The sequence below is a fragment of the Protopterus annectens genome, chromosome 14.part0, assembly GCF_019279795.1.
Source record: "Protopterus annectens isolate FY-2018-M chromosome 14.part0, PAN1.0, whole genome shotgun sequence".
Taxonomy (NCBI): Eukaryota; Metazoa; Chordata; order Ceratodontiformes; family Protopteridae; genus Protopterus; species Protopterus annectens.
In genome coordinates this window covers 15,609,151-15,621,117 of record NC_056748.1, presented here as the reverse complement: position 1 = coordinate 15,621,117, position 11,967 = coordinate 15,609,151, and the positions used below count along the sequence as shown (strand labels likewise).

Genomic DNA, 11,967 nt, shown 5'->3' with positions numbered 1-11,967 from the left:
AGTTGATTATCTGAATTAATTGGGACCTAGGCTAGTTTGTATAATCAAACAGTTTAGATGATCAAACATCCATTGGATAAAAAACATCTAAAATGTTATTTTTTCTGCATGCAGACAATGCACTTTTCAACTATTCAATGATTTCCAGTAGAAAATAAAGAATATTTTTCACACATGAGCAGGCTACAAGCTCAAAAAACATGCAAAAGTGAATATGTAAAATGCTTACATATTCAGACTTTATGATTTTTCCTAACCAAAAACGTTGGAAGGCTGTGTTTGGATAATTGACCTTTCGGATAATTAACTGTCTACTGTAGTGTCTCTGAGCTTTTAGCTCACACTTCTTTTTTACGTACTGAAACATCTGCAACCTCAATTACCAAAAACATTCAGGTGTATACCATCTGTCTGACAAGCAACTATATGCTACTATCTGTGTGTCTTTTCCATTTACCTTTACAGACTTAAAAATAAGTTTTACTTTGCTGGTGTCCAGTTGGCTTAGAGATGTTCTATACTCCATTTATGTTTCAATAGATGCCCAATAAAATGTTTACATAAGCTTTGCCATGTCACCAATTGATATCTTTCATCTACAAGCACACCATTCCTCATAAGTGAAAGCAATACACAGGTTCTTAATGTATAAAATTACTTTGCATATAGAAATGAACATCTGAATGTGATACCATTACCTAATCACCATTAAGCTGTTTGCATAAATATACTATTAAAACTATTGCTTGCATTTTTTAATGCAACGACTTTCGTTGCTGACAGGGGAAACACTCCATCCCTCCATTCACAACCCCTTTTTCGCATTTTTAGACATGGGGTCAGAGTGTCACTTCAACAATGACAATCATTTAGAGCCAAGGTTCACATTGCCGTGTGGCTAGCCTTGCTGCAGTTGTTCTTTCACACCACACACACACATGCACATTCATACCTGCGGCCAATTTAGTGTGTCCAGTCCACCTACTGCATGTCTTCGGAGTGTGGGAGAACACCGGAACTCCTGGAGAAAACCCACATGAACAGGGACAACATGCAGGCTCCACCATTTTTCTTTTGTCTTGCTCATCAGGGGACTTTGTTGCACCTGCCCACATGGCTGAATAGCCAACTCTTACAACATATAACAGCCTGAGAGCTCCAGCTATGCTGGAAGAAATTTACCTGACTCATCTAACTGATTAGAAGGTTACTTTTTGGGGTGTATTTTTTATACTAAACTTCTTATTCTAGCATGCAAGATTAGAGAAAGAAGAAAGGAAGCATAAGCAAGCCTGCATTACCTCACAAACTGACACATCTGGTAAATATGTTTACAGAAATAAAGGCAGAACACAACTGTTGTAATTCTTCTAAGAGCTATAGAATATGCATGTCTGAATTTTATGGGGGGGGGGGGTTGATCTGAAGCCTTTCACCTCCATAGTATTCATGCCTAGTTTTGTAATGGTAGTATTAAATTAAAGGCCAGTAGACCACCTATAGCATCCACCTGTTGTCTCTCTTATACTGACTTTAAACAAAGTACAACTACTAAATAAGGAATCTCTGTAATGCATTTTAATTGCTAGTTTCAGACTTACTTCTTCTGTGTTTTCCAAATTATTTTGGTTTAAACATTCCAGTATTGATTGCATTATGGAATAATGGACATATAGAGACTAATGTCCCCAGGCAGTACACAATTTTGCAATAAATTCCACCATATCAAAGTCCGATTATTATCTGTATTATAGACTAATTACTGGTCCATATCCTCAGTTTCAAAGGATAATTGTATTATTTTTGCATCTAATGATATTGCCTGCTCATTTTCTTTAAAGAATGTTACATATACAAAACAGAAATATACTTGTTATAGCTGATGCCTTTGGAGACAGACCCACTCTTTTATCACAACAAAGTCCAGCCACCTGCAAACATTTCCTGTTTTTGTAGTCTTGTCGTCAGCTTTTTTTGGTACCTTACTAAACTGCAACTTAATTGGGTGAGTCCTCCATATTACCTGCAACTTAAATGGTGGAGTCCTCCATATTACCTACAACTTAATTGGCGGAATCCTCCATATTACTATAGAACAAATAGCTGCTTCATACTCCAGTTCAATTGAAAGTCTGAAAGTAGCTCTGATCATGTATTCCATGTTCCTTCATAGCAGGTTTGACTATGCTGCAGTCTTGATCTTCAATGCAGAGCAGGGGTCTTTGTTGTTACAAGTGTTTAGTATGGAACCTCATTATACAGACATTCTGGAGTTTTGCATATATGGCTTACCAGCCTTTCACTCTGAAACTTGAACATCCCTCTCATTCTTTTCTTTTTATATTTTTCTGTTTTTACCTTTTTTATACATCCAGATCCTAAACCCTTTCCTACTCCGTTTTTCCCCCAATGCTGTTCTTTTATTAAATTCTTCTCTAAGGATTGCTCTTCTTGGTCCTATCCTGATCTCCTCTTCATTTTAATAAGACTCTGCAGTTGAAATCCATCAGTTGTCTTAGACAGTTAAAAGGTCCATCATAATAAAAAGAACTTAGATTTGATCCATTCATTGTTGCTTAAAAGGTAGGTGGAGGACTTAACCTCTGTTTTAGCCTTCTTGTGGGCACACACTGATGGACTGAGTAGTTAAAAGATCTCATGGGCAGCTTGGGGAGTATATACTTATGGCAGTATGAACTTGTAAAACTATCTCAAAAGTTGTGTTTGGCTTACTTTTGTGGAAACTTGTTAGTGATTAAGCTGAAGAAGTGTCATGCCAGGAGATACATGTTTTTAGCTGTATTTAAGTTACTCATAAGTGACTTATAACTGCCAATACCGAGTATGTAATTAAGGTCTCTCTACCTCTCAATTCTGAACTCTAGGGTTCATACTGACCTCAAGTCATTCTTTGTGTAGAAACTCCAAGTTCTGCCCTTGTGTAGATGTTTCGATAATACCAAATGTCTGACATTGCCCCACTGCTGGACCCATGTTAGTGCTTGCTCCTGTGACTGACAGAGGTAGGATGTTTCTGGATTTGAGGTATTTTTTGGTATTGGCATTCCATGTTTTGGTGGTCTGTTGAGTTCATTGTGCTTGTCAAGTATCAACCTTGTAATAGTAAACCTACAGATATACAGAGATTATCTATATCTAATCTCTCTCTTTCACTGTGTCTCTATACATATATATTTTGATATTTTATACACACACACACACACACACACACACACACACACACATATATATATATATATATATATATATATATATATATATCTATATATATAGATCTAGGACGCTTGCTCGACTGAGCAAATGTCCGAATCCATAAAAAACGGACACAGTTTAACGAAAGCGCTTTTATCGAAAAAGCGCTTTCGTTAAAGCATGTGACAAAAAAAACACTACATTTACATTTTGTGCCCCCCACACCCCCCTACTTTAATATTCTCCCTCCGAAACCACAATACAGTGGAGAAAAGGGAAATTTCCCTTACCCGCACCATAGTACAGCCTCAGCAACAGTCATACTTATGTAAAAGTGCTTCTTCGGTGAAAAGCATTTTCGCAAAGTATGCCCAGCCATTTGGATTATGGTCATTTGCTCAGTCGAGCAAACGTCCTAGATCCATATCTATATCTATATATATATATATATATATATATATATATATATATATATATATATATATATATATATATATCTATATATATATATATATATATATATATATATATATATATATATATATATATAGATAGATATATGCAGCAAAAACTGAGTAGAAATGTATGGCAAGAAGGTAGCACGCAAAGGATAAAATACAAATTCCTGGTTTATTGTTGAGTAAGTGCTTTTGCAATGATCCACACCGCTTCTTCAGACACCATTATGCAACAAACAACATACCTTTAAACAAGCCATTAAAATCAATTATCCTATCAATTTAAAGGAAAATCCCTCCAAAAGTGACTGACAACAAATATAACCCTCCCTAAATTAAGAATACTACTAAAAAAACATATACAAACAATTGTTTCACTTCAGCTTCCTTGATTTCAATACAGGTTTTAAAGGGACATTATCATTTAAACCAAGACTTCTCTGTGCCCCTAGTCCCAAAATCCATTGTAACTCTATATTCTATGTTTTATTTGTAAGGTCACCCTTTCTCAAAGACTCCATGACTACTTGTAGAACTTGCAAAAGAAATATGTGATCATTTCCAGCCTGCAGCATATGTTTTGCTAATGGGCTATACTCATGGCCCTTTCTAATGCAATACATGTGAACCCTCACCTTCTCCCTAAGACGCTGATTTGTTTTGCCCATATAAAATCTATAACAGAGCTTACAATGTGCCACATAAATGACATTTTTGGTGTTACAATCAACAGCAACCTTAATTTGCCACAAATGGCCTGACTCAGGGTGGTTAAAATATCTAGATTCATCAATGAAATCACAGAATGCACAAAGTTCCACACCTACGGGTACCTAACGGTTGTTTAACATGTATAATGTGAAGCTTGGGATAGCATAACCATTGTTTCAATGTTCTCCTATTCTTATATACAAACCTAGGTCATCTACCCACTAACTCACTCATCTTCTCATCAGCATGAAGGATGTGCCAGTTGCTACGTATCACATCCCTCACCATTCCACATCTTGTGTATAAGATAGAATAACAGGAACATCCAGTTTACATGGTATATTCTGCCTTCTCACCCCTTTACAACCAGAGAAGTAAGGCCTGGCCCTCCCCTCTCTCTCACAAACCACTGACTGGTATACCCGCTCAATCTCAGCTTGACCATAGCCTCTCTCAACAAACTCTTGCTTCAAAGTTTGTAACCCATTCTCAAAATCTATGTTTTGGCAGGACAACCAGGATGTGCTCATGGCTTGCCCTTTAATAATGTTATTGAAAATATGTTGGGGATGCAAACTCCCCCTGTGCAAAGAAGCCGATTGACGACATTCCTTTCTGTGTATCATTTTGGACCACTTGGTTCCCCTCTCTTGTTATTGCCACATCCAAGAAATCAATTCTAGTTTGGGATTTACTCATGGTAAACTTAAGAAAGTCACTTGTAGTATTCAAATACGAAAAGAACGATTCAAGACTTGCCTCACCCCCCTTTCAACCAATAAAAAGATCATTGACAAAACGTTGATACACACTAATATTGGAGTTGTTACAACCAATAACATATTGCTGTTCTTATTCCATCATGACCAGGTTGGCATATCAATTGGCTCAACTTGTGCCCATAGCCACACCCGTTTTTTGACAGTAACACTAATCCTTAAAAATAAAAATATTGTGCTCTAGCACCAATTCGAGCAAGAGGCAAAGTAAGTCTACTTGTCTTACCTCAAATTTACAAAATCTAGATATGCTAGCTCTCACCATTTGAATCCCTTCCTGGTTGGGTATACAAGTGAAAAGTGAGACCACATCCAATGTAACTAGAGTCTCTATCTCCTTTTGACTGGGGCCAAAAGTAACCTCGCATAAATCCCTCAAAAACTGTTCAGTATCTTTAAGCACTACCAGATACTCATCCAGTACCAACCTTAGCTGTTTATCTAAGTATATTGAGATTGGCTCAGTCAGCCAGCCACTACAGGTCTAAAAGGTGGTCGAAGTGGATTCTTATGTATCTTGGGAAGGCCATGCATCTGGAGTTCCTGGGGCTCAATCACTTTGAAATATTAATATTCACAGAGGTCCTTGGTTATCAGTCCCATACATAAACATTCATGCAAACAATTATCGATTTGTTGCTTCATACCCATTACTATATCCAAATTTACAATTTTATAAACATTTTTATCAGAGAGCATAAATTGAATCTCTTCATGGTAAAAACTCGAGTCCAACACCACCACTGGACCCCGAATAACAATTTCTGCATTATTTCGTAAATCAAGCAGAGCTTGTTGTTCAAACTGTATCAAATTACTATTTCTACAACCACAGCTATACTGAAAAAGTTCATATAACTTAGTTTCACAAACCTGCAAAAACACTTCTACTACTACCACTGGTGATCCATGCACCACGTTAGCATGAGCAGGCCCCCTCATTCACTCTCCAATACACATGAACACATTCAAACAGACAGGCAGGCAGACAGACAGACAGACACGAGTGCACGTATACACACACACACACACACACACACACACACACACACACACACACACACACACACACACACACACACACACACACACACACACACACACACACACACACACACACACACACACACACACACACACACTCACTCACACACATACCCATGCCTCTCAACTGTCCCTAAATTTGCAGAATGTTCCTGATGTTGCCTCTTATTTTTGCCCTTTCCCTCATATATATATATATATATATATATATATATATATATATATATATATATATATATATATATAGGTTCATAGGTGTGTATTAGGCTAATGGTCCTGGATCCTTTACAAGTCTAGCCCATAGGATTACCCTGGCATCGTGCCACCTGACCTTAGTTTCTAAATATGTAAGTTAAGGGGGAGTAGGGGACTTCTGTGTTTTTTCTGCCTGTTTTGGAAGGATGAAGTTCGGGGATTTTGATCCTCAGTGGGTTGAACTTCAATCACTCATGGTAGAAGCATTTGCTTCACCTCTGTGCATGCACAATGCCCCTCTTGAGTAAGCAGTACCTACTCATTGTATGTTTAACCTTGTTTGTATCATTAATATATTTTAGTATTCAGTGTTTGTTGCCAGACGTAGAACAACTTCCTTAACTTTTACTAGCCGGACTCTATTTTTGAAAACCTTCCCATTTCTTCTACCTAAAGTTTACCTCCATCTACACACAAGACCAAATGGCAATTCATTTCTATAAAAGTTTGTCTTTGCTATGCTTTTCTCTTGCTAAAATTGTAAATTGTCTGGTGTTTTACACATTCCCTTAAATGCACCAAAATCATTAAAGATTGGGTGTGACATCTTCATTTGCTAATTTTTGTTTTGTCTTTATGTGGAAGTCAATTTGTATGATCAGCTTAGTAGTGTATAATTAACTTTGTTTGCATCCCTTGCTCTTTTTAATATTAAGCATTATGTACCAGGTGTGTAAGAACTTTGGAAATTTTACTGAGCGGTGTACATTTTTATAATCTTCCTTTACTGATTCTTCTATTTAAAAGCTTATCTCCATATTCATACTGATGTAAGAACCAATTATTTTTGTAAATGACTGTTGTTATTACAGTCTTCTTCTGCTGAAAAGCTTAGGCCAGGATTCAAAAACTTTCCTTCTCTTCAGGTAAACTGTTGAGAACAAAAGGGGCAGGTTACATGAATGTGGGATATGAGATTCACAAACATGACTAACTGCAATAGAAAAGACCTCATTATCATTAGCATGCCTCTGAATCATGTGATGTTACCGCTAATCAACACTATCCTGCAGTAGTCGCCAAGGGTGATCCATGCATTGCAATGGCACAGGGTCCCCCATCATTCATAGATTCATACGTGTGTGCTAGGCTAATGGCCCTGGAGACTTTACAAGCCTAGCCCATAGGATTACCCTGTCATCGTGCCACCCGACATTAGTTCCCAGTGCCCTCTGTCAAGCAGAGAAACTGGAGTGATCCCTGGGGTGAATTTTCTATTTCCCATCCACTCATCAAGATTTCTTTTGAAGAGGGTCAGTGAGGTGCTCTGTTTGACATGTGTGGGAAGTCTATTCCAAGCATGGGCAGTCTCTGGGTTATGAACCTGTCCCTCCAGCATGTTCTGGTGATTGTGGTAATGAGGTTGAGGTCTCTGGAGCATGTGGTGTGGAGGAATTGGAATTTCTTTAGATGTAGCATTTCTAACAGAGCTGGGTCAGACATGGATTTGTAAGTCAAGCAGAGATCACCTCTAAGTAGGCAATATGAGACAGAATACTTGGAGTTTTTTTAGTCTGTCCATATAGGACAACAGTTTAAGGCCTAGGATCATCTTTGTGATGTACTTTTGCAGCCTCTTCAGTTGCTGCAGGTATCTAGTGAGGTACATGGCAAATGGGGCATTGTACTCAATGATTGGCCTAATGAGGGAAGAGTAGAGGGAGACAATGACCTCTTTCTTCCCTGATGCAAAACCCTTAGTAATGAGATGTGCCACATAGAAGGACGTTCTGACCATAGTGGCAATGTGGTGGTCAAAAGAGAGGTTGCTGTCAACGCATGTTCCCAGATCTCCTATAACACTTTCTGTGTTCAGTGGACTACCATTGATGTGGTAATTCATGGGAATTGAGTTTTTCCCAAAGGGGATGATGACACATTTTTTAGCATTGAGCTTAAGGCCATGGTTCTGATACCAGTCGTTGGTCTCAGTGAGGCCTTTCTGCAGGATGTCAAAATCACTTTAGGAGTTAATAATAGCTCCCAACTTGCAATCATCTGTGAACTTTGTTAGTCAGAGTCCCTTCGTGTTGGCCTGGACTTCTGAGAAGTAGATACTAAACAGGAGAGGACCCAGAACCGAACCCTGTGGGACTCCACTCATGACTGGTCAGCAGTCTGACTTGGAGTTAACTAATTTTACACTGTAGGTTCTATCTGTGAGCCAGTTTGCAACCCACCCAGTGATATAGGGGTTGATGCCTAGCTTAGTGAGTTTTTCTATAATTCCTGAGTGGGGAATGGTATCAAAGGCCTTGGCCAGATCAAGGTAGGCTGTAGGAACCACCTTGACTTCATCCACAGCTCTGGTGACTGACTCAAAGAAGTCGACCAGGTTGAGCAGGTATGATCTAGCCTTCACAAAATCAAACTGTGTGGGATCCAGAGTTTGGAGATTCCCTGATTCCCTATATCCTTGTTTATTAGGTCCATGATGATGCATTTCATAGCTTTGCATATCAGACTCATCAGGCTAATGGGGAGATAGTTCCCAGGGTCTGTAGTCGCTCCTCCTTTGTGGAGAGGGATGAATGTAGCAGTGCACCATTTGGTAGGGACAAAGCCTGAGGTGAGGCTGTGACTGAACAGGGACACACAGGTGTGGTGCCAGTTCATGCTGTAGCTCATGTAGAACACAGCCAGGGATATTGTTAGGTCCCATAGAAGCTGCATTCTTGGCCTTGGACAGCTGTTTTAACTTGTGCAGCATTAATACTGGGTGCCTAGCAATCTACTGGTATTGTGATTGGTCCCTTGGGGAGAGGGTAAAGTTGTCACTGAATCTGTCGGCCAGTATATTGGCAATATCTGTTGGCTTGGTATAGGGGATACCATTGTGCAGTAGCTCAGAGCAAATCTGGGTATTGCCATGGAGATTCTTTACATAACTATAGATAGCATTGTGGTTGTATTTACTGTCTGCTGCAATTCTCTTTTCATAACTAGCTTTAGAGGATTTGATAAGGGATCTTAACTTTTTGTTGAGCCTGATAAGGGTTTTTTTCCAGTCTTGGGACTTCACCTTATTCCACATCAGTTTCTTCCTTCTGTTGTAGAGTTTGTTATGGCAGGGGACCATCAGACTGGTTTCCTTTTTTTGGAGGAGAGCATCTTGGTTCTATTGGGTTTGGTGAGCTCCATGCATTTGTGTACATGTTCATACAGTGCATTGGTGTATGATTCGGCAGTCATGGAACTATTCTCCATTTGTATGGGTGCTGTGAAGTTAGCCACCTCTGTTTTTTAAGAGCCCAGAGTTAGCTTTGGAGAAGTTTTTCATGGTGGTTATCTTTGTGGGGTGGGGTGGGTGGGAGGGATGTGGATTTCCAACGTGATTAGTTTGTGGTCGGATCTAACCATGGAGGAGTTGACTATTGGTGTACAGCAATGGTCAGCCATGTTAGTAATGACCAGGTCAAGCATGTTGCTACCTCTAGTGGGGTAAGAACTAGCTGGTTCAGGGCACTGGAATTAATGAATTCCAGGAAATGTTGGGCAAGTATATTGGTACATGAGTAGTTTTCCTAGTTAATGGAGGGGTAGTTGAAGTCATCCAGTATGAGAGTGTTAGGTTGGACTGTAATATTCTCCAGGGTGCTTAGGAACATGGAGTGTGAGTCTTGGGACATGGTTGGGGACCTATAGCAGGCTACGACCTGAATCACTGTCTTAACCAATGTTAGCTGCACCTGAAGTATTTCTGATGCGTTATGTTGGGCTACCAGTCTGGAGGTGTGCGCATCCTTTATGAATATGGAAACACCACCACCTTTGGAGCTTCGGTCCAAGTTCTGGGGCTGAAAGGTGTGGAATGAGTTATAGCTTGGTAGTGCAGGGGTGCTTTCTGCTGCTTTGAACCAGGTTTCTGTTACAGCACAAATGTCAATGTTCACCATTTTAAGGAGTGCTTCGAGCGAATGCATTTTGAGATTTAGACTTCTAGCATTGAGCAGCATGACCCTCAGATTGCATTTGTTTGTAGCTGTTATGGTGGTAATTTGGTCTTTGGAACACAGCCTAAAAAAGGCACTATAGGAGTGGCAAGAGCCTTGGCCAGTATCCAGAAGCCCAGAGGTGACAGATGCAGACCATCTCTGGCAAAGCATCGAGGTCTGTCAGTCATGTCATCCCTGGCAGACAGATACTGGATCCCCTTTGAATGACACCAGAAACTTACCAATTGTTGAAATCAATCATTTTCTGCTTGTGCTGTGATATCATTCTGGGTGATGGTAGGATGCTGCTCAGGGCTAGGGACATACCCACCTGGGCTACATAATCCGAGAGCTCCTCCTTGTCTCTTTTCATGTAGTCCAGGAAGGTACATCTCAGGTCATTCACACCCACATGTACAATGGCAGAGTCATATTTGTACCTGTTGTTGAGGGACCTGAGTGCATGCATTATGTGGCATATCCTGGCACCTGACAGGCAACTGACTGTTACTTTTTCCTTATTCAACCTAGTGAGTGGGATATCAGTGTGCCTCACTATCAAGTCACCTATGACTAGTGTGTTGGGCCTGCTGTTTTTCCTTAGGGGCTTTGGTTGATTGGCACACTGTTTAGGAGAGATAAGTGTCTCATTATTAGTGTTGTGTTGTGGTGGTCGAGTGCATTTCTGCCTTGGAAGCCTTTGCTGTTTGGGTAGATTTTTATTGAGAGCCTCCGCGAAGATGGGTGTATGGTTTGTGTTTTTATGTGAAGGTAGTGCTGGTGTGTGTTCCGGAGGGCTATGTCTTCCATGTGTTGTGGTGCAAGTGTTGACCTTCTCCTCTTGACCAGGTATTCTGGTCTTGGCTGGAGAGTGTGTGGCTTCCAATTTGGATATATAAGTGCATCTCTTGCAAGTCTGAGTGTTGGGAGGTAAGAGGAGAGAGTTGACAGTGTACATGAGGCATTTGCTGCATGGCCTCAGGATGCCCACGTTCTTTAGACATGCCTGGAGGAGTGGGCATAATAATATGTACTGGACCTGTTTCCTTGTAGAACATTTAGTGCTGGTAGCACTTTTGTGTGCTACAATAATTGCTACAAGAAGTTTGGTAAAGTGCTAGACTAATAAGCTAGTAAAAGTGCAGGAGAGGTGAGAACTAGCAGATCTAAGGGAAAAATTGAAGAGCAGACTTTTTGGCACCACTCAAAAGCTAACAAACAGTCCTACATACAGCAAACCTGTATCTGGACTATACTAGTTACAGGAAAGGCAGGAAACAAGCTTAGAACTTTTTTTTACAGAAAAGCAGCTAAAACAGCACTAAAAACAATTCAAATGCAATGCAAGCTAGAACACTTGAGTTGTAGCAATATTAAAGCAAATACAGTTTAAATAAATGCAATTTATTCAAACGGTATTCTGAACTGAATTCAATTATTGTTTTATTCAACTCTGAACAGTTAAAAAGTGCCAAAAAATATACTTATCAGCTTTATATTTCCAGATTGTTTGAGAAGCACACTCAGTCAGAACACAAGGAGATTCTACCAACGGTAGATTTTTTTTTAGTA

The 11,967-nt window shown here is 39.7% G+C and overlaps 1 protein-coding gene across 2 annotated transcripts in view; it reads right to left on the bottom strand.

Annotated features, from left to right (window-relative positions):
* RBM20 (RNA binding motif protein 20) overlaps positions 1 to 11,967 on the bottom strand; it is a 1,470,922-nt gene that overhangs the window by 64,761 nt on the left and 1,394,194 nt on the right. The window lies entirely within an intron of this gene.